Raw genomic sequence first — 23,580 nt, 5'->3', positions numbered from 1 at the left:
TCCTGTCGTTTCTATAGGAACGTTACTCGATTTAGAAGGAGTTGTCATAGACCCCATATTATTTCAGAGCGACGCAATTTCAGTGTTAATGCGTCAATGTGAGGGAGCGAGGGATACAGTAAAGAAGGAATAGTGCATCGGAAAGGAGATACTCGTAACCCAAAAGAAAATTCTTTGGTTTCCAGCCGGCCGCGGTGGTCTAGCGGTTCTGGCGCTGCAGTCCGGAACCGCGGGACTGCTACGGTCGCAGGTTCGAATCCTGCCTCGGGCATGGGTGTGTGTGATGTCCTCGGGTTAGATAGGTTTAAGTAGTTCTAAGTTCTAGGTGACTTATGAACTAAGATGATGAGTCCCATAGTGCTCAGAGACATTTGAACCATTTTTTTTTCGTTTCCATAGAAACGTTACTCGATTTTAAAGGATATCTCATATAACACATAGAATTTCATAGCGACGCACTTTCTGTGTTAATTCGTCAATGCGAGGGAGCGAGGGATGCAATAAAGAAGGAATAGCGCATCGGAAAGGAGATACACGTATCCAAAAAGAAAATCCTGTCGTTTCCATGAATAGTTACTCGATTTAGAAGGAGCGGTCATAGCACACATAGTATTTCATAGCGACGCATTTTCTGTGTTAATTCGTTAATGTGAGGGAGCGAGGGATGCAGTAAATGAGGAATAGTGCATCGGAATGGAGATACTCGTATCCCAAAAGAAAATCCTGTCGTTTCCATAGAAACGTTACTTGATTTAGAGGGAGATGTCATAGTTCCCATAGTGTATCATAGCGACACAATTTCTGTGCTAATTCCTCAATGCGAGGGAGCGAGGGATGCAGTAAAGAAGGAATAGTGCATCGGAAAGGAGATAAGCGTATCCCAATAGAAAAAAAATCCTGTCATGTAAATAGGAACGTTACTCGCTTTAGATCAAGTCTTAGAACACATAGTATTTCATAGCGACGCAATTTATGTGTTAATTCATCAATGTGAGGGAGCGAGGGATGCAGTAAAGAAGGAATACTGCATCTGAAAGGAGATAGTCGTATCCCAAATGAAAATCCTGTCTTTTCCATAGAAACGTTACTCGATTTAGAAGTAGAAGTCATAGAACACATAGTATATCATAGGGACGCAATTTCTGTGTTAATTCGTCAATGTGACGGAGCGAGGGATGCAGTAAAGAAGGAATACTTCATCGGAATGGAGATACTCATATCCCAAAAGAAAATTCATTCGTTTGTATAGAAACGGTATTCGATTTAGAAGGATAAGTCATAGAACCCATAGTATTTCATAGCAAAGGAATTTCTGTATTAATCGTCAATGTGAGGGAGCGAGGGATGCAGTATAGATGGAATAGTGCATCGTAAAGGAGATACTCATATCCCAAAAGAAAATCCTTTCGTTTCCAAAGAAACGTTACTCGATTTAGAAGGATATGTCATAGAACACATAGTTTTTCATAACGACGCAATTTCTGTGTTAATTCGTCAATGCGAGGGAGCGAGGGAGCGAGGGAAGCAGTAAAGAAGGAATAGTGCATCGGAAAGGAGATACTCGTATCCCAAAAGAAAATCCTGTCGTTTCCATAGAAACGTTATTCGATTTAGGAGATGTCATTGAACACATAGTATTTCAAAGCAACGCACTTTCTGTGTTATTTCGTCCATGTGAGGGAGCGAGGGATGCAGTAATGAAGTAATAGTGCATCAGGAATGAGATAGTCGTATCACGAAAGAAAATCCTGTCTTTTCCATAGAAACGTTACTCGATTTAGTAGGAGAAGTCATAGAACCCATAGTATTTCATAGCGACGCCATTTCTGCGTTAATTCGTCAATGTGAGGGACCGAGGGATGCAGTAAGAGGGAATAGTGCATCGGAAAGGAGATAGTCGTATCTTAAAGGTAAATCCTGTCGTTTCCATAGAAACGTAACTCGATTTAGTATAAGTCTTAGAACAAATAGTATTTCGTAGCGACGCAATTTCTGTGTTAATTCGTCAATGTGAGGGAGCAAGGGACGCAATATAGAAGAAATAGTGCATCGTAAAGGAGTTACTCATATGCCAATAGAAAATACTTTCGTTTCCATAGAAATGTTACTCGATTGAGATAGAGAATTCATAGTACCCACAGTATTTCGTAGCGACGGCATTAGTGTGTTAATTCGTCAATGTGAGGGAGCCAGGGATGCAGTAAAGAAGAAATAGTACATCGGAAACGAGATACTGGTATCCCAAAAGAAAATCCTCTCGTTTCCATAGAGACGATACTCGGTTTAGAAGGAGGAGTCATACAACCCATAGTATTTAATTGCGACGCCATTAGCGTATTAATTCGTTAATTTGAGGGAGCGAGGGATGCAGTAAAGAAGGATTAGTGCATCGGAAAGGAGATACGCGTATCCCAAAAGAAAATCCTGTCGTTTCCATAGAAACGATACTCGATTTAGAAAGAGATGCCATAGAACACATAGTATTTCATAGCGACGCAATTTCTGTGTTAATTCGTCAATGAGAGGGAGCGAGGGATGCAGTAAAGAAGGAATAGTGCATCGGAAAGGAGAAAGTCGTATCCCAAAATAAAATCCTGTCGTTTCCATACAAATGTTACTCGATTTAGAAGGAGAATTCTTAGAACCCATAGTATTCCATAGCGCCGCAATTTCTGTGTTAATTCGTCAATGAGAGGGAGCGAGGGATGCAGTATTGAAGTAATAGTGCATCGGAAAGGAGATACTCATATGCCAAAAGAAAATCCTTTCGTTTCCATTGAAACGTTACTCGACTTAGAAGGATATGTCATAGAACACATAGTATTTCATAACGACGCAATTTCTGTGTTAATTCTTCAATGCGAGGCAGCGAGGGATGCAGTAAAGAAGGAATAGTGCATGGGAAAGGAGAAAGTCGCATCCCAAAGGAAAATCCTGTCGTCTCCATAGAAACGTTACTCGATTTAGAAGGAGAAGTAATAGAACACATAGTACTTCATAGCGACGCAATTTCTGTCTTAATTCGTCAATGTGAGGGAGCAAGGGATGCAGTAAAGAAGGAATAGTGCATCGGAAAAGAGATAGTCGTATCCCAAGAGAAAATGCTGTCGTTTCCATAGAAACGTTACTCGATTTAGAAGGAGATGTCATAGAACCCATAGTATTTCATAGCGACGCAATTTCTGTGTTAATTCGTCAATGTGAGAGAGCGAGGGATGCAGTAAAGAAGGAATAGTGCATCGGAAAGGAGAAAGTCGTATCCCAAAATAAAATCCTGTCGTTTCCATACAAATGTTACTCGATTTAGAAGGAGAATTCTTAGAACCCATAGTATTCCATAGCGTCGCAATTTCTGTGTTAATTCGTCAATGAGAGGGAGCGAGGGATGCAGTATTGAAGTAATAGTGCATCGGAAAGGAGATACTCATATGCCAAAAGAAAATCCTTTCGTTTCCATTGAAACGTTACTCGATTTAGAAGGATATATCATAGAACACATAGTATTTCATAACGACGCAATTTCTGTGTTAATTCTTCAATGCGAGGCAGCGAGGGATGCAGTAAAGATGGAATAGTGCATGGGAAAGGAGAAAGTCGCATCCCAAAGGAAAATCCTGTCGTCTCCATAGAAACGTTACTCGATTTAGAAGGAGAAGTAATAGAACACATAGTACTTCATAGCGACGCAATTTCTGTCTTAATTCGTCAATGTGAGGGAGCAAGGGATGCAGTAAAGAAGGAATAGTGCATCGGAAAAGTGATAGTCGTATCCCAAGAGAAAATCCTGTCGTTTCCATAGAAACGTTTCTCGATTTAGAAGGAGATGTCATAGAACCCATAGTATTTCATAGCGACGCAATTTCTGTGTTGATTCGTCAATGTGAGGGAGCGAGGGATGCAGTAAAGAAGGAATAGTGCATCGGAAAGCAGAAATTCGTATCCGAAAAGAAAATCCTGTCGTTTCCATACAAACGTTACTCGATTTAGAAGGAGAAGTCTTAGAACACATAGTATTCCATAGCGACGCAATTTCTGTGTTAATTCGTCAATGTGACGGAGCGAGGGATGCAGTATTGAAGGAATAGTGCGTCGGAAAGGAGATACTCATATCCCAAAAGAAAATCCTGTCGTTTCCATGGCAACGTTACTCGATTTAGAAGGAGAAGTCATAAACACATAGTACTTCATTGCGACGCAATTCTTGTGTTAATTCGTCAATGTGAGGGAGCTAGGAATGCAGTAAAGAAGGAATAGTGCATCGGAAAGGAGATACTCGTATCCCAAATGAATATCCTGTCGTTTCCATGGCAACGTTACTCGATTTAGAAGGAGAAGTCATAGACACATAGTATTTCATAGCGACGCAATATCTGTGTTAATTACTCAATGTGAGGGAGCGAGGGATGCAGTAAATAAGCAATAGTGCATCGCAAAGAGATAGTCGTATCCCAAAATAAAATCCTGTCGTTTCCATAGAAACGTTACTCGATTTAGAAGGAGACGTTATAGATCCCATAGTATTTCTTAGCCCCGCAATTTCTGTGTTAATTCGTCAATGTGAGGGAGCGAGGTATGCAGTAAAGAAGGAATAGTGCATCGGAAAGGAGAAAGCCGTATCCCAAAAGAAAATCCTGTCGTTTCCATACAAATGTTACTCGATTTAGAAGGAGAAATCTTAGAACCCATAGTATTTCATAGCCCCGCAATTTCTGTGTTAATTCGTCAATGTGAGGGAGGGAGGGGTGCAGTAATGAAGTAGTAGTGCATCGGAAAGGAGATACTCGTATCCCAAGAGAAAATCCTGTTGTTCCCATAGAAACGTCACTCGATTTAGAAGGAGATGTCATAGTTCCCATAGTGTTTCATAGCGACGCAATTTCTTTGCTAATTCGTCAATGTGAGGGAGCGAGGGATGCAGTAAAGAAGGAATAGTGCATCGGAAAGGAGATAGTCGTATCGCAAAAGAAAATCTTGTTATTTCCATAGAAACGTTACTCGATTTAGAAGGAGAGGTCATAGTACAAATAGTGCTTCCTAGCGACGCGATTTCTGTGCTATCTCGACAATGTGAGGGAATGAGGGATGCAGTAAAGAAGGAATAGTGCATCGGAAAGCGGATAAGCGTATCCCAAAAGAAAATCCTGTCGTTTCCATAGAAATGTTACTCGATTTAGAAGGAGATGTCATAGAACCTATAGTATATCATAGCGACGCAATTTCTGTGTTAATTCGTTAATAGGACGGAGAGAGGGATGCAGTAAAGATGGAATAGTGCATCGAAAGGGAGATAGTCGTATCCCAAAAGAAAATCAAGCCGTTTCCGTAAAAACGTTAGTCGATCTAGAAGGAGAGGTCATAGAACACATAGTATCCCATAGCCCCGCAATTTCTGTATTAATTCGTCAATGTGAGGGAGCGAGGGATGCAGTAAAGAAGGAATAGTGCATCGGAAAGGAGAAAGTCGCATCCCAAAAGAAAATCCTCTCGTTTCCATAGAAACGTTACTCGATTTAGAAGGGGAAGTCATAGAACCCATAGTATTTCATAGCGACGCCATTAGTGTGTTATTCGTCAATGTGAGGGAGCCAGGGATGCAGTAAAGAAGGAATAGTGCATCGGAAAGGAGAAAGTCGTATCTCTAAGTAAAATCCTGTCGTTTCCATAGAAACGTTACTCGATTTAGAAGGAGATGTCATAGAACCCATAGTATTTCATAGCGACGCAATTTGTGTGTGAATTCGTCAACGTGAGCGAGCGAGGGATGCAAAAAAGTAGGAATAGTACATCGGAAAGGAGATAGTCGTATCCCAAAAGAAAATCCTCTCGTTTCCACAGAAACGTTACTCGATTTAGAAGCGGAAGTCATAGACCCCATAGTATTTCATAGCGACGCCATTAGTGTGTCAATTAGTCAATGTGAGGCAGCGAGGGATGCAGTAAAGAAAGAATAGTGCATCGAAAGGAGATACTCGAATCCCAAAAAAAAATCCTGTCGTTTCCATAGAAACGTTACTCGATTTAGAAGGAGATGCCATAGAACACATAGTATTTCATAGCGACGCAATTTCAGTGTAAATTCGTCAATGTGAGGGAGCGAGGGATGCAGTAAAGAAGGAATAGTGGATCGGTAGGGAGATACTCGTATCCCAAATGAAAATCCTGTCGTTTCCTTAGAAACGCTACTCGATTTAAAACGAGAAGTCATAGAACCCATAGAATTTCATAGCGACGCCATTAGTGTGTTAATTCGTCAATGTGAGGGGTCAGGCATGCAGTAAAGAAGGAATAGTGCATCGGAAAGGAGATACTCGTATCCCAAAAGAAAATCCTGTTGCTTCCATAGAAACGTTACTCGATTTAGAAGGAGATATCATAGAACCCACAGTATTTCATAGCGACGCAATTTCTGTGTTAATTCGTTAATGTGACGGAGTGAGGGATGTAGTAAAGAAGGAATAGTGCATCGGAAAAGAGATACTTGTATCCCAAATCCTGTCGTTTCCGATGAAACGTTACTCGATCTAGAAGCAGATGTCATAGAACACAGTGTATCTCATAGCGACGCAATTTCTGTTGTAATTCGTCAATGTGATGGAGCGAGGGATGCAGTAAAGAAGGAATAGTGCATCGGAAAGGAGAAAGTCGTATCCCAAAAGAAAATCCTGTACTTTCCATAGAAAAGTTACTCGATTTAGAAGGAGAAGCCATAGAACCCATAGTATTTCATAGCGACGTAGTTAGTGTGTTAATTCGTCAATGTGAGGGAGCGAGGGATGCAGTAAAAAAGGAATAGTGCATCGGAAAGGAGATACTCGTATCCCAAAAGAAAATCCTGTAGTTTCCATACGAACGTTACTCGATTTAGGAGGAGATGTCATAGAACACATAGTAATTCATAGCGACCCACATTCTGTGTTAATTCGTCAATGTGAGGGTGGGAGGGATGCAGTAATGAAGTAATAGTGCATCGGAAAGGAGATTGTCGTATCGCAAAAGAAAATCTTGTTGTTTCCATTGAAACGTTACTCGATTTAGAAGGAGAAGTCATAGTACAAATAGTGTTTCATAGGGACGCGATTTCTGTGCTATCTCGTCGGTGTGAGGGAATGAGGGATGCAGTAAAGAAGGAATAGGGCATCGGAAAGGAGATAAGCGTATCCCAAAAGAAAATCCTGTCGTTTCCATAGAAACGTTACTCGATTTAGAAGAAGTCTTAGAACCCATAGTATTTCATAGCGACGCAACTTCTGTGTTAATTCGTCATTGTTAGGAAGCGAGGGTTGCAGTAAAGAGGGAATAGTGCATCGGAAAGGAGATAGTCGTATCCCAAAAGAAAATCCTGTCGATTCCATAGAAACATTATTCGATTTAAATGGAGAAGTCATAGAGCCCATAGTATTTCATAGCGACGCATTTACTGTGTTAATTCGTCAATGTGAGGGAGCGAGGGATGCAGTAAAGAAGGAATAGTGCATCGGAAAGTAGATAGTCGTATCCAAAAAGAAAATCCTGTCGTTACCATAGTAAAGTTACTCGATTTAGAAGGAGATGTCATAGAAAGCGACGCAATTTCTGTGTTAATTCGTTAATGGGACGGAGCGAGGGATGCAGTAAAGAAGGAATAGTGCATCGAAAGGGAGATAGTCGGATCCCAAAAGAGAATCCTGTCGTTTCCGTAAAAACGTTACTCGATCCAGAAGGAGAGGTCATAGAACTCATAGTATTTCATAGCCCCGTAATTTCTGTGTTAATTCGTCAATGTGAGGGAGCGAGGGATGCAGTAAAGAAGGAATAGTGCATCGGAAAGGAGAAAGTCGCATTCCTGAACAAAATCCTGTCATTTAAATAGAAACGTTACTCGATTTAGAAGGATATGTGATAGAACACATAGTTAATCATAGCGACGCTCTTTCTGTGTTAATTCGTCAATGCGAGGGAGCGAGGGATGCAGTAAAGAAGGTATAGTGCATCGTAAAGGAGAAAGTCGTATCCCTAAATAAAATCCTGTCGTTTCCATAGAAACGTTACTCGATTTAGACGGAGAAATCATAGATCACATAACATTTCATATCCCCGCAATTTCTGTGTTAATTCGTCAATGTGATGGAGCGAGGGATGCTGTAAAGAAAGAATAGTGCATCGGAAAGGAGATACTCGTATTCCAAAAGAAAATCCTGTCGCTTCCATACAAACGTTACTCGATTTAGAGGGATAAGTCATAAAACCCATAGTAATTCATAGCGACGCAATGTCTGAGATAATTCGTCAATGTGAGGGAGCGAGGGATGCAGTTAAGAAGGAATAGTGCATCGGAATGGAGATACTCGTATCCCAAATGAAAATCCTGTCATTTCCATAGAAACATTACTTGATTTAGAAGGAGAAGTCATAGAACACATAGTATTTCATAGCGACGCAATTTCTGTGTGAATTCGTCAACGTGAGGGAGCGAGGGATGCGGAAAAGAAGGAATAGTACATCGGAACGGAGATAGTCGTAACCCAAAAGAAAATCCTCTCGTTTCCATAGAAACGTTACTCGATTTAGAAGGGGAAGTCATAGAACCCATAGTATTTCATAGCGACGCCATTAGTGTGTTAATTCGTCAATGTGAGGGAGCCAGGGATGCAGTAAGGAAGGAATAGTGCATCGGAAAGGAGATACTCGTAACCTAAATGAAAATCCTCATGCTTCCATAGAAACGTTTCTCGATTGAGAAGGAGATATCATAGAACCCACAGTATTTCATAGCGACGCAATTTCTGTGTTAATTCGTCAATGTGACGGAGCGAGGGATGCAGTAAAGAAGGAATAGTGCATCGGAAAAGAGATACTTGTATCCCAAATCCTGTCGTATCCAAAGAAACGTTACTCGATCTAGAAGCAGATGTCATAGAGCACATTTTATCTCATAGCGACGCAATTTCTGTTGTAATTCGTCAATGTGATGGAGCGAGGGATGCAGTAAAGAAGGAATAGTGATTCGGAAAGGAGAAAGTCGCATCCCAAAAGAAAATCCTCTCGTTTCCATAGAAACGTTACTCGATTTAGAAGGGGAAGTCATAGAACCCATAGTATTTCATAGCGACGCCATTAGTGTGTTATTCGTCAATGTGAGGGAGCCAGGGATGCAGTAAAGAAGGAATAGTGCATCGGAGAGGAGATAGTCTTATCCCAAAAGAAGATCCTGTTGCTTCCATAGAAACGTTACTCGATTTAGAATGAGATATCATAGAACCCACAGTATTTCATAGCGACGCAATTTCTGTGTTAATTCGTCAATGTGATGGAGCGAGGGATGCAGTAAAGAAAAAATAGTCCATCGGAAATGAGATACTTGTATACCAAATCCTGACGTTTCCAAAGAAACGTTACTCGATCTAGAAGCAGATGTCATAGAACACATTGTATCTCATAGCGACGCAATTTCTGTTGCAATTCGTCAATGTGATGGAGCGAGGGATGCAGTAAAGAAGGAATAGTGCATCGGAAAGGAGAAAGTCGTATCTCTAAGTAAAATCCTGTCGTTTCCATAGAAACGTTACTCGATTTAGAAGGAGATGTCATAGAACCCATAGTATTTCATAGCGACGCAATTTGTCTGTGAATTCGTCAACGTGAGCGAGCGAGGGATGCAGAAAAGTAGGAATAGTACATCGGAAAGGAGATAGTCGTATCCCAAAAGAAAATCCTCTCGTTTCCATAGAAACGTTACTCGATTTAGAAGCGGAAGTCATAGACCCCATAGTATTTCATAGCGACGCCATTAGTGTGTCAATTAGTCAATGTGAGGCAGCGAGGGATGCAGTAAAGAAAGAATAGTGCATCGAAAGGAGATACTCGAATCCCAAAAAAAAATCCTGTCGTTTCCATAGAAACGTTACTCGATTTAGAAGGAGATGCCATAGAACACATAGTATTTCATAGCGACGCAATTTCAGTGTAAATTCGTCAATGTGAGGGAGCGAGGGATGCAGTAAAGAAGGAATAGTGGATCGGTAGGGAGATACTCGTATCCCAAATGAAAATCCTGTCGTTTCCTTAGAAACGCTACTCGATTTAAAACGAGAAGTCATAGAACCCATAGAATTTCATAGCGACGCCATTAGTGTGTTAATTCGTCAATGTGAGGGGTCAGGCATGCAGTAAAGAAGGAATAGTGCATCGGAAAGGAGATACTCGTATCCCAAAAGAAAATCCTGTTGCTTCCATAGAAACGTTACTCGATTTAGAAGGAGATATCATAGAACCCACAGTATTTCATAGCGACGCAATTTCTGTGTTAATTCGTTAATGTGACGGAGTGAGGGATGTAGTAAAGAAGGAATAGTGCATCGGAAAAGAGATACTTGTATCCCAAATCCTGTCGTTTCCGATGAAACGTTACTCGATCTAGAAGCAGATGTCATAGAACACAGTGTATCTCATAGCGACGCAATTTCTGTTGTAATTCGTCAATGTGATGGAGCGAGGGATGCAGTAAAGAAGGAATAGTGCATCGGAAAGGAGAAAGTCGTATCCCAAAAGAAAATCCTTTACTTTCCATAGAAAAGTTACTCGATTTAGAAGGAGAAGCCATAGAACCCATAGTATTTCATAGCGACGTAGTTAGTGTGTTAATTCGTCAATGTGAGGGAGCGAGGGATGCAGTAAAAAAGGAATAGTTCATCGGAAAGGAGATACTCGTATCCCAAAATAAAATCCTGTAGTTTCCATACGAACGTTACTCGATTTAGGAGGAGATGTCATAGAATACATAGTAATTCATAGCGACCCACATTCTGTGTTAATTCGTCAATGTGAGGGTGGGAGGGATGCAGTAATGAAGTAATAGTGCATCGGAAAGGAGATTGTCGTATCGCAAAAGAAAATCTCGTTGTTTCCATAGAAACGTTACTCGATTTAGAAGGAGAAGTCATAGTACAAATAGTGTTTCATAGCGACGCGATTTCTGTGCTATCTCGTCAGTGTGAGGGAATGAGGGATGCAGTAAAGAAGGAATAGGGCATCGGAAAGGAGATAAGCGTATCCCAAAAGAAAATCCTGTCGTTTCCATAGAAACGTTACTCGATTTAGAAGAAGTCTTAGAACCCATAGTATTTCATAGCGACGCAACTTCTGTGTTAATTCGTCATTGTTAGGAAGCGAGGGTTGCAGTAAAGAGGGAATAGTGCATCGGAAAGGAGATAGTCGTATCCCAAAAGAAAATCCTGTCGATTCCATAGAAACATTATTCGATTTAAATGGAGAAGTCATAGAGGCCATAGTATTTCATAGCGACGTATTTACTGTGTTAATTCTTCAATGTGAGGGAGCGAGGGATGCAGTAAAGAAGGAATAGTGCATCGGAAAGTAGATAGTCGTATCCAAAAAGAAAATCCTGTCGTTTCCATAGTAAAGTTACTCGATTTAGAAGGAGATGTCATAGAAAGCGACGCAATTTCTGTGTTAATTCGTTAATGGGACGGAGCGAGGGATGCAGTAAAGAAGGAATAGTGCATCGAAAGGGAGATAGTCGGATCCCAATAGAGAATCCTGTCGTTTCCGTAAAAACGTTACTCGATCTAGAAGGAGAGGTCATAGAACTCATAGTATTTCATAGCCCCGTAATTTCTGTGTTAATTCGTCAATGTGAGGGAGCGAGGGATGCAGTAAAGAAGGAATAGTGCTTCGGAAAGGAGAAAGTCGCATTCCTGAACAAAATCCTGTCATTTAAATAGAAACGTTACTCGATTTAGAAGGATATGTGATAGAACACATAGTTAATCATAGCGACGCTCTTTCTGTGTTAATTCGTCAATGCGAGGGAGCGAGGGATGCAGTAAAGAAGGAATAGTGCATCGTAAAGGAGAAAGTCGTATCCCTAAATAAAATCCTGTCGTTTCCATAGAAACGTTACTCGATTTAGACGGAGAAATCATAGATCACATAACATTTCATATCCCCGCAATTTCTGTGTTAATTCGTCAATGTGATGGAGCGAGGAATGCTGTAAAGAAAGAATAGTGCATCGGAAAGGAGATACTCGTATTCCAAAAGAAAATCCTGTCGCTTCCATACAAACGTTACTCGATTTAGAGGGATAAGTCATAAAACCCATAGTAATTCATAGCGACGCAATGTCTGAGATAATTCGTCAATGTGAGGGAGCGAGGGATGCAGTTAAGAAGGAATAGTGCATCGGAATGGAGATACTCGTATCCCAAATGAAAATCCTGTCGTTTCCATAGAAACATTACTTGATTTAGAAGGAGAAGTCATAGAACACATAGTATTTCATAGCGACGCAATTTCTGTGGGAATTCGTCAACGTGAGGGAGCGAGGGAAGCGGAAAAGAAGGAATAGTACATCGGAACGGAGATAGTCGTAACCCAAAAGAAAATCCTCTCGTTTCCATAGAAACGTTACTCGATTTAGAAGGGGAAGTCATAGAACCCATAGTATTTCATAGCGACGCCATTAGTGTGTTAATTCGTCAATGTGAGGGAGCCAGGGATGCAGTAAGGAAGGAATAGTGCATCGGAAAGGAGATACTCGTAACCTAAATGAAAATCCTCATGCTTCCATAGAAACGATTCTCGATTGAGAAGGAGATATCATAGAACCCACAGTATTTCATAGCGACGCAATTTCTGTGTTAATTCGTCAATGTGACGGAGCGAGGGATGCAGTAAAGAAGGAATAGTGCATCGGAAAAGAGATACTTGTATCCCAAATCCTGTCGTATCCAAAGAAACGTTACTCGATCTAGAAGCAGATGTCATAGAGCACATTGTATCTCATAGCGACGCAATTTCTGTTGTAATTCGTCAATGTGATGGAGCGCGGGATGCAGTAAAGAAGGAATAGTGCATCAGAAAGAAGATACTCGTATCCCAAAAGAAAATCCTGTCGTGTCTATAGAAACGTTACTCGATTTAGAAGGAGATGTCATAGAACCCATAGTATTTAATTGCGACGCAAATTCTGTGTTAATTCGTCAATGAGAGGGCGGGAGGGATGCAGTAATGAAGTAATAGTGCGTCGGAAAGGAGATCGTCGTATCCCAAAAGAAAATCCTGTTGTTTCCATAAAAACGTTACTCGATTTAGAAGGAGATGTCATAGTACCCATAGTGTTTCATAGCGAAGCAATTTCTGTGCTTATTCGTCAATGTGAGGGAGCGAGGGATGAAGTAAAGAAGGAATAGTGCATCGGAAAGGAGATAGGCGTAAGCCAAAAGATAATCCTGTCGTTTCAATAGAATCGTTACACGATTTAGAAGAAGACTTAGAACCCATGGTATTTCATAGCGACGCCATTTCTGTGTTAATTCGTCAATGTGTGGGAGCGAGGAATGCAGTAAAGAAGGAATACTGCATCGGTAAGGAGATACTCGTATCCCAAAAGAAAATACTGTCGTTTCCATAGAAACGTTACTCGATGTAGAAGGAGATGCCATAGACCACATAGTATTTCATAGCCACGCGATTTCTGTGCTATCTCGTCAATGTGAGGGAATGAGGGATACAGTAAAGATGGAATAGTGCATCGGAAAGGAGATAAGTGTATCCCAAAAGAAAATCCTGTCGATTCAATAGAAACGTTAATCGATTTAGATGGAGAAGTCATAGAGCCCATAGTATTTCATAGCGATGCAATTACTGTGTTAATTCGTCAATGTGAGGGAGCGAGGGATGCAGTGAAGAAGGAATAGTGCATCGGAAAGTAGATAATCGTATCCCAAAAGAAAATCCTGTCGTTTCCATAGAAACGTTACTCGATTTAGACGGAGAAATCATAGATCACATAATATTTCATAGCCCCGTAATTTCTGTGTTAATTCGTCAATGTGATGGAGCGAGGGATGCACTAAAGAAGTAATAGTGCATCAGAAAGGAGATACTCGTATCCCAAAAGAAATTCCTGTCGTTTCCATAGAAACGTTACTCGATTTAGAAGGATAAGTCATAAAACCCATAGTATTTCATAGCGACGCAATGTCTGTGATAATTCGTCAATGTGAGGGAGCGAGGGATGCAGTTAAGAAGGAATAGTGCATCGGAATGGAGATACTCGTATCCCAAATGAAAATCCTTTCGTTTCCATGGAAACATTACTTTATTTAGAAGGAGAAGTCATAGAACACATAGTATTTCATAACGACGCAATTTCTGTGCGAATTCGTCAACGTGAGGGAGCGAGGGATGCAGAGAAGAAGGAATAGTACATCGGAAAGGAGATAGTCGTATCCCAAAAGAAAATCCTCTCGTTTCCATAGAAACGTTACTCGATTTAAAAGGAAAAGTCATAGAACCCATAGAATTTCATAGCGACGCCATTAGTGTGTTAATTCGTCAATGTGAGGGAGCCAGGGATGCAGTAAAGAAGGAATAGTGCATCGGAAAGGAGATACTCGTATCCCAAAAGAAAATCCTGTTGCTTCCATAGAAACGTTACTCGATTTAGAAGGAGATATCATAGAACCCACAGTATTTCATAGCGACGTAGTTAGTGTGTTAATTCGTCAATGTGAGGGAGCGAGGGATGCAGTAAAGAAGGAATAGTGCATCGGAAAGGAGATACTCGTATTCCAAAAGAAAATCCTGTCGTTTCCATAGAAACGTAACTCGATTTAGAAGGATAAGTCATAAAACACATAGTATTCCATAGCGACGCAATGTCTGTGATAATTCGTCAATGTGAAGGAGCGAGAGATGCAGTTATGAAGGAATAGTGCATCGGAATGGAGATACTCGTACCCCAAATGAAAATCCTGCCGTTTCCATAGAAACATTACTTGATTTAGAAGGAGAAGTCATAGAACACATAGTATTTCATAAAGACGTAATTTCAGTGTGAATTCGTCAACGAAAGGGAGCGAGGGATGCAGTAAGGAAGGAATAGTGGATCACTAAGGAGATACTCGTATCCCAAAAGAAAATCCTGTCGTTTGCATAGAAACGTTACTCGACTTAAAAGGAGAAGTCATAGACCCCATAGTATTTCATAGCGACACCATTAGTGTGTTAATTCGTCAATGTGAGGGAGCCAGGGATGCAGTAGAGAAGGAATAGTGCATCGGAAAGGAGATAGTCGTATCCAAAATGAAAATCCTGTCGGTTCCATAAAAGCGTTACTCAATTTAGAAGGAGATATCATAGAACCCATAGTATTTCATAGAAACTCCATTTCTGTGATATTTGGTCAATGTGAGGGTGCGAGGGATGCAGTAAAGAGGGAATAGTGCATCGGAAAGGAGATAGTCATATCCCAAAAAAAAAAAAAATCCTGTCGGTTCCATAAAAACGTTACTCGATTTAGAAGGAGAAGACTTCGAACCCATAGTATTTCATAGCGACGCCATTTCCGTATCAATTGGTCAATGTGAGGGAGCGAGGGATGCAGTAAAGAAGGAATAGTGCATCGGAAAGGAAATAGTCGTATCCCAAAAGAAAATTCTGTCGTTTCCATTGTAACGTTACTCGATTTAGAAGGAGATGCCATAGATAATATAGTATTTCATAGCGACGCAATTTCTGTGTTAATTCGTCAATGTGACAGAGCGAGGGTTGCAGTAAAGAAGGAATAGTGCATCGGAAAGGAGATAATCGTATCCCAAAAGAAAATCCTGTCGTTTCAATAGAAACGTTACTCGATTTATGAGGGGATGTCATAGAACCCATAGTATTTCATTGCGACGCAAATTCTGTGGTAATTCGTCAATGTGAGAGAGGGAGGGATGCAGTAATGAAGTTATAGTGCATCGGAAAGGAGAACGTCGTATCCCAAAAGAAAATCCTGTTATTTCCATAGAAACGTTACTCGATTTAGAAGGAGATGTCATAGTGCCCATAGTGTTTCATAGCGACGCAATTTCTGTGCTAATTCGTCAATGAGAGGGAGCGAGGGATGCAGTAAATAAGGAATACTTCATCGGAATGGAGATACTCATATCCCAAAAGAAAATTCTGTCGTTTCCATACAAACATAACTCGATTTAGAAGGAAAAGTCATTGAACCCATAGTATTTCATGGTGACTCCATTTCTGTGTTAATTCGTCAATGTGAGGGTGCAAGGAATGCAGTAAAGAGGGAATAGTGCATCGGAAAAGAGGTAGTCGTATCCCAAAGGAAAACCCTTTCGTTTCCATGCAAACGTACTCCATTTAGAGGGAGAAGTGATAGAACCCATAGTATTTCATAGAACGGCAATTTCTGTGTGAATTCGTCAACGTGAGGGAGCCAGGGATGCAGTAAAGAAGGAATAGTGCATCGAAAAGGAGATTCTCGTATCCCAAAAGAAAAACCTGTCATTTCAATAGAAACGTTACTCGATTTAGAAGGAGAAGTCATAGAATCCAAAGTATTTCATAGCGACGTAATTTCTGTGGTAATTCTCAAATTTGAAAGCGAGGGTTGCAGTAAAGAAGGAATAGTGCATCGGAAAGGCGATACTCGTATCCCAAAATAAAATCCTGTCTTTTTCATAGAAACGTTACTCGATTTAGAAGGAGATGCCATAGATAATATAGTATTTCATAGCGACGCAATTTCTGTGTTAATTCGTCAATGTGAGGGAGCGAGGAATGCAGTAAAGAAGGAATAGTGCATCGGAAAGGAGATACTCGTATCCCAAATGAAAATCCTGTCGTTTCCATAGAAACGTTACTCGATTTAGAAGGATAAGTCATAAAACACATAGTATTTCGTAGCGACGTAATGTCTGTGATAATTCGTCAATGTGAAGGAGCGAGAGATGCAGTTATGAAGGAATAGTGCATCGGAATGGAGATACTCGTAATCCAAATGAAAATCCTGCCGTTTCCATAGAAACATTACTTGATTTAGAAGGAGAAGTCATAGAACACATAGTATTTCATAGCCCCGCAATTTCTATGTTTATTCGTCAATGTGAGGGAGCGAGGGATGCAGTAAAGAAGGAATAGTGCATCGGGAGGCAGATAGTCGTATCCCAAAAGAAAATCCTATTGTTTCCATGGAAACGTTACTCGATTTAGAAGGATATGTCATAGAACACATAGTATTACATAACGACGCAATTTCTGTGTTAATTCAACAATGTGAGGGATCGAGGGATGCAGTAAAGAAGGAATAGTGCATCGGAAAGGAGATACTCGTATCCCAAAAGAAAATCCTGTCGTTTCCATAGAAACGTTACTCGATGCAGAAGGAGATGTCATGGAACCTATAGTATTTCACAGCGACACAATTTCTGTGTTAATTCGTCAATGTGAGGGAGCGAGGGATGCAGTAAAGAAGGAATAGTGCATCGGAAAGGAGAAAGTCGTATCCCTAAAGAAATTCTTGTCGTTTCCATAGAAACGTTACTCGATTTAGAAGGAGAAGTAATAGAACCCGTACTATTTCATAGCGACGCAATTTCTGTGTTAATTCGTTAATGTGAGGGAGCGAGGGATGCAGTAAAGAAGGAATAGTGCATCGGAAAGTAGATAGTCGTATCCAAAAAGAAAATCCTGTCGTTTCCATAGTAAAGTTACTCGATTTAGAAGGAGATGTCATAGAAAGCGACGCAATTTCTGTGTTAATTCGTTAATGGGACGGAGCGAGGGATGCAGTAAAGAAGGAATAGTGCATCGAAAGGGAGATAGTCGGATCCCAAAAGAGAATCCTGTCGTTTCCGTAAAAACGTTACTCGATCTAGAAGGAGAGGTCATAGAACTCATAGTATTTCATAGCCCCGTAATTTCTGTGTTAATTCGTCAATGTGAGGGAGCGAGGGATGCAGTAAAGAAGGAATAGTGCTTCGGAAAGGAGAAAGTCGCATTCCTGAACAAAATCCTGTCATTTAAATAGAAACGTTACTCGATTTAGAAGGATATGTGATAGAACACATAGTTAATCATAGCGACGCTCTTTCTGTGTTAATTCGCCAATGCGAGGGAGCGAGGGATGCAGTAAAGAAGGAATAGTGCATCGTAAAGGAGAAAGTCGTATCCCTAAATAAAATCCTGTCGTTTCCATAGAAACGTTACTCGATTTAGACGGAGAAATCATAGATCACATAACATTTCATATCCCCGCAATTTCTGTGTTAATTCGTCAATGTGATGGAGCGAGGAATGCTGTAAAGAAAGAATAGTGCATCGGAAAGGAGATACTCGTATTCCAAAAGAAAATCCTGTCGCTTCCATACAAACGTTACTCGATTTAGAGGGATAAGTCATAAAACCCATAGTAATTCATAGCGACGCAATGTCTGAGATAATTCGTCAATGTGAGGGAGCGAGGGATGCAGTTAAGAAGGAATAGTGCATCGGAATGGAGATACTCGTATCCCAAATGAAAATCCTGTCGTTTCCATAGAAACATTACTTGATTTAGAAGGAGAAGTCATAGAACACATAGTATTTCATAGCGACGCAATTTCTGTGGGAATTCGTCAACGTGAGGGAGCGAGGGAAGCGGAAAAGAAGGAATAGTACATCGGAACGGAGATAGTCGTAACCCAAAAGAAAATCCTCTCGTTTCCATAGAAACGTTACTCGATTTAGAAGGGGAAGTCATAGAACCCATAGTATTTCATAGCGACGCCATTAGTGTGTTAATTCGTCAATGTGAGGGAGCCAGGGATGCAGTAAGGAAGGAATAGTGCATCGGAAAGGAGATACTCGTAACCTAAATGAAAATCCTCATGCTTCCATAGAAACGATTCTCGATTGAGAAGGAGATATCATAGAACCCACAGTATTTCATAGCGACGCAATTTCTGTGTTAATTCGTCAATGTGACGGAGCGAGGGATGCAGTAAAGAAGGAATAGTGCATCGGAAAAGAGATACTTGTATCCCAAATCCTGTCGTATCCAAAGAAACGTTACTCGATCTAGAAGCAGATGTCATAGAGCACATTGTATCTCATAGCGACGCAATTTCTGTTGTAATTCGTCAATGTGATGGAGCGCGGGATGCAGTAAAGAAGGAATAGTGCATCAGAAAGAAGATACTCGTATCCCAAAAGAAAATCCTGTCGTGTCTATAGAAACGTTACTCGATTTAGAAGGAGATGTCATAGAACCCATAGTATTTAATTGCGACGCAAATTCTGTGTTAATTCGTCAATGAGAGGGCGGGAGGGATGCAGTAATGAAGTAATAGTGCGTCGGAAAGGAGATCGTCGTATCCCAAAAGAAAATCCTGTTGTTTCCATAAAAACGTTACTCGATTTAGAAGGAGATGTCATAGTACCCATAGTGTTTCATAGCGAAGCAATTTCTGTGCTTATTCGTCAATGTGAGGGAGCGAGGGATGAAGTAAAGAAGGAATAGTGCATCGGAAAGGAGATAGGCGTAAGCCAAAAGTTAATCCTGTCGTTTCAATAGAATCGTTACACGATTTAGAAGAAGACTTAGAACCCATGGTATTTCATAGCGACGCCATTTCTGTGTTAATTCGTCAATGTGTGGGAGCGAGGAATGCAGTAAAGAAGGAATACTGCATCGGTAAGGAGATACTCGTATCCCAAAAGAAAATACTGTCGTTTCCATAGAAACGTTACTCGATGTAGAAGGAGATGCCATAGACCACATAGTATTTCATAGCCACGCGATTTCTGTGCTATCTCGTCAATGTGAGGGAATGAGGGATACAGTAAAGATGGAATAGTGCATCGGAAAGGAGATAAGTGTATCCCAAAAGAAAATCCTGTCGATTCAATAGAAACGTTAATCGATTTAGATGGAGAAGTCATAGAGCCCATAGTATTTCATAGCGATGCAATTACTGTGTTAATTCGTCAATGTGAGGGAGCGAGGGATGCAGTGAAGAAGGAATAGTGCATCGGAAAGTAGATAATCGTATCCCAAAAGAAAATCCTGTCGTTTCCATAGAAACGTTACTCGATTTAGACGGAGAAATCATAGATCACATAATATTTCATAGCCCCGTAATTTCTGTGTTAATTCGTCAATGTGATGGAGCGAGGGATGCACTAAAGAAGTAATAGTGCATCAGAAAGGAGATACTCGTATCCCAAAAGAAATTCCTGTCGTTTCCATAGAAACGTTACTCGATTTAGAAGGATAAGTCATAAAACCCATAGTATTTCATAGCGACGCAATGTCTGTGATAATTCGTCAATGTGAGGGAGCGAGGGATGCAGTTAAGAAGGAATAGTGCATCGGAATGGAGATACTCGTATCCCAAATGAAAATCCTTTCGTTTCCATGGAAACATTACTTTATTTAGAAGGAGAAGTCATAGAACACATAGTATTTCATAACGACGCAATTTCTGTGCGAATTCGTCAACGTGAGGGAGCGAGGGATGCAGAGAAGAAGGAATAGTACATCGGAAAGGAGATAGTCGTATCCCAAAAGAAAATCCTCTCGTTTCCATAGAAACGTTACTCGATTTAAAAGGAAAAGTCATAGAACCCATAGAATTTCACAGCGACGCCATTAGTGTGTTAATTCGTCAATGTGAGGGAGCCAGGGATGCAGTAAAGAAGGAATAGTGCATCGGAAAGGAGATACTCGTATCCCAAAAGAAAATCCTGTTGCTTCCATAGAAACGTTACTCGATTTAGAAGGAGATATCATAGAACCCACAGTATTTCATAGCGACGTAGTTAGTGTGTTAATTCGTCAATGTGAGGGAGCGAGGGATGCAGTAAAGAAGGAATAGTGCATCGGAAAGGAGATACTCGTATTCCAAAAGAAAATCCTGTCGTTTCCATAGAAACGTTACTCGATTTAGAAGGATAAGTCATAAAACACATAGTATTCCATAGCGACGCAATGTCTGTGATAATTCGTCAATGTGAAGGAGCGAGAGATGCAGTTATGAAGGAATAGTGCATCGGAATGGAGATACTCGTACCCCAAATGAAAATCCTGCCGTTTCCATAGAAACATTACTTGATTTAGAAGGAGAAGTCATAGAACACATAGTATTTCATAAAGACGTAATTTCAGTGTGAATTCGTCAACGAAAGGGAGCGAGGGATGCAGTAAGGAAGGAATAGTGGATCACTAAGGAGATACTCGTATCCCAAAAGAAAATCCTGTCGTTTGCATAGAAACGTTACTCGACTTAAAAGGAGAAGTCATAGACCCCATAGTATTTCATAGCGACACCATTAGTGTGTTAATTCGTCAATGTGAGGGAGCCAGGGATGCAGTAGAGAAGGAATAGTGCATCGGAAAGGAGATAGTCGTATCCAAAATGAAAATCCTGTCGGTTCCATAAAAGCGTTACTCAATTTAGAAGGAGATATCATAGAACCCATAGTATTTCATAGAAACTCCATTTCTGTGATATTTGGTCAATGTGAGGGTGCGAGGGATGCAGTAAAGAGGGAATAGTGCATCGGAAAGGAGATAGTCATATCCCAAAAAAAAAAAAATCCTGTCGGTTCCATAAAAACGTTACTCGATTTAGAAGGAGAAGACTTCGAACCCATAGTATTTCATAGCGACGCCATTTCCGTATCAATTGGTCAATGTGAGGGAGCGAGGGATGCAGTAAAGAAGGAATAGTGCATCGGAAAGGAAATAGTCGTATCCCAAAAGAAAATTCTGTCGTTTCCATTGTAACGTTACTCGATTTAGAAGGAGATGCCATAGATAATATAGTATTTCATAGCGACGCAATTTCTGTGTTAATTCGTCAATGTGACAGAGCGAGGGTTGCAGTAAAGAAGGAATAGTGCATCGGAAAGGAGATAATCGTATCCCAAAAGAAAATCCTGTCGTTTCAATAGAAACGTTACTCGATTTATGAGGGGATGTCATAGAACCCATAGTATTTCATTGCGACGCAAATTCTGTGGTAATTCGTCAATGTGAGAGAGGGAGGGATGCAGTAATGAAGTTATAGTGCATCGGAAAGGAGAACGTCGTATCCCAAAAGAAAATCCTGTTATTTCCATAGAAACGTTACTCGATTTAGAAGGAGATGTCATAGTACCCATAGTGTTTCATAGCGACGCAATTTCTGTGCTAATTCGTCAATGAGAGGGAGCGAGGGATGCAGTAAATAAGGAATACTTCATCGGAATGGAGATACTCATATCCCAAAAGAAAATTCTGTCGTTTCCATACAAACATAACTCGATTTAGAAGGAAAAGTCATTGAACCCATAGTATTTCATGGTGACTCCATTTCTGTGTTAATTCGTCAATGTGAGGGTGCAAGGAATGCAGTAAAGAGGGAATAGTGCATCGGAAAAGAGGTAGTCGTATCCCAAAGGAAAACCCTTTCGTTTCCATGCAAACGTACTCCATTTAGAGGGAGAAGTGATAGAACCCATAGTATTTCATAGAACGGCAATTTCTGTGTGAATTCGTCAACGTGAGGGAGCCAGGGATGCAGTAAAGAAGGAATAGTGCATCGAAAAGGAGATTCTCGTATCCCAAAAGAAAAACCTGTCATTTCAATAGAAACGTTACTCGATTTAGAAGGAGAAGTCATAGAATCCAAAGTATTTCATAGCGACGTAATTTCTGTGGTAATTCTCAAATTTGAAAGCGAGGGTTGCAGTAAAGAAGGAATAGTGCATCGGAAAGGCGATACTCGTATCCCAAAATAAAATCCTGTCTTTTTCATAGAAACGTTACTCGATTTAGAAGGAGATGCCATAGATAATATAGTATTTCATAGCGACGCAATTTCTGTGTTAATTCGTCAATGTGAGGGAGCGAGGAATGCAGTAAAGAAGGAATAGTGCATCGGAAAGGAGATACTCGTATCCCAAATGAAAATCCTGTCGTTTCCATAGAAACGTTACTCGATTTAGAAGGATAAGTCATAAAACACATAGTATTTCGTAGCGACGTAATGTCTGTGATAATTCGTCAATGTGAAGGAGCGAGAGATGCAGTTATGAAGGAATAGTGCATCGGAATGGAGATACTCGTAATCCAAATGAAAATCCTGCCGTTTCCATAGAAACATTACTTGATTTAGAAGGAGAAGTCATAGAACACATAGTATTTCATAGCCCCGCAATTTCTATGTTTATTCGTCAATGTGAGGGAGCGAGGGATGCAGTAAAGAAGGAATAGTGCATCGGGAGGCAGATAGTCGTATCCCAAAAGAAAATCCTATTGTTTCCATGGAAACGTTACTCGATTTAGAAGGATATGTCATAGAACACATAGTATTACATAACGACGCAATTTCTGTGTTAATTCAACAATGTGAGGGATCGAGGGATGCAGTAAAGAAGGAATAGTGCATCGGAAAGGAGATACTCGTATCCCAAAAGAAAATCCTGTCGTTTCCATAGAAACGTTACTCGATGCAGAAGGAGATGTCATGGAACCTATAGTATTTCACAGCGACACAATTTCTGTGTTAATTCGTCAATGTGAGGGAGCGAGGGATGCAGTAAAGAAGGAATAGTGCATCGGAAAGGAGAAAGTCGTATCCCTAAAGAAATTCTTGTCGTTTCCATAGAAACGTTACTCGATTTAGAAGGAGAAGTAATAGAACCCGTACTATTTCATAGCGACGCAATTTCTGTGTTAATTCGTTAATGTGAGGGAGCGAGGGATGCAGTAAAGAAGGAATAGTGCATCGGCAAGGAGAAAGTCGTATCCCAAAAGAAATAATGTCG

Source organism: Schistocerca americana, chromosome 11, assembly GCF_021461395.2.
Source record: "Schistocerca americana isolate TAMUIC-IGC-003095 chromosome 11, iqSchAmer2.1, whole genome shotgun sequence".
Classification (NCBI taxonomy): domain Eukaryota; kingdom Metazoa; phylum Arthropoda; class Insecta; order Orthoptera; family Acrididae; genus Schistocerca; species Schistocerca americana.
This window is presented reverse-complemented; position numbering follows the sequence as displayed.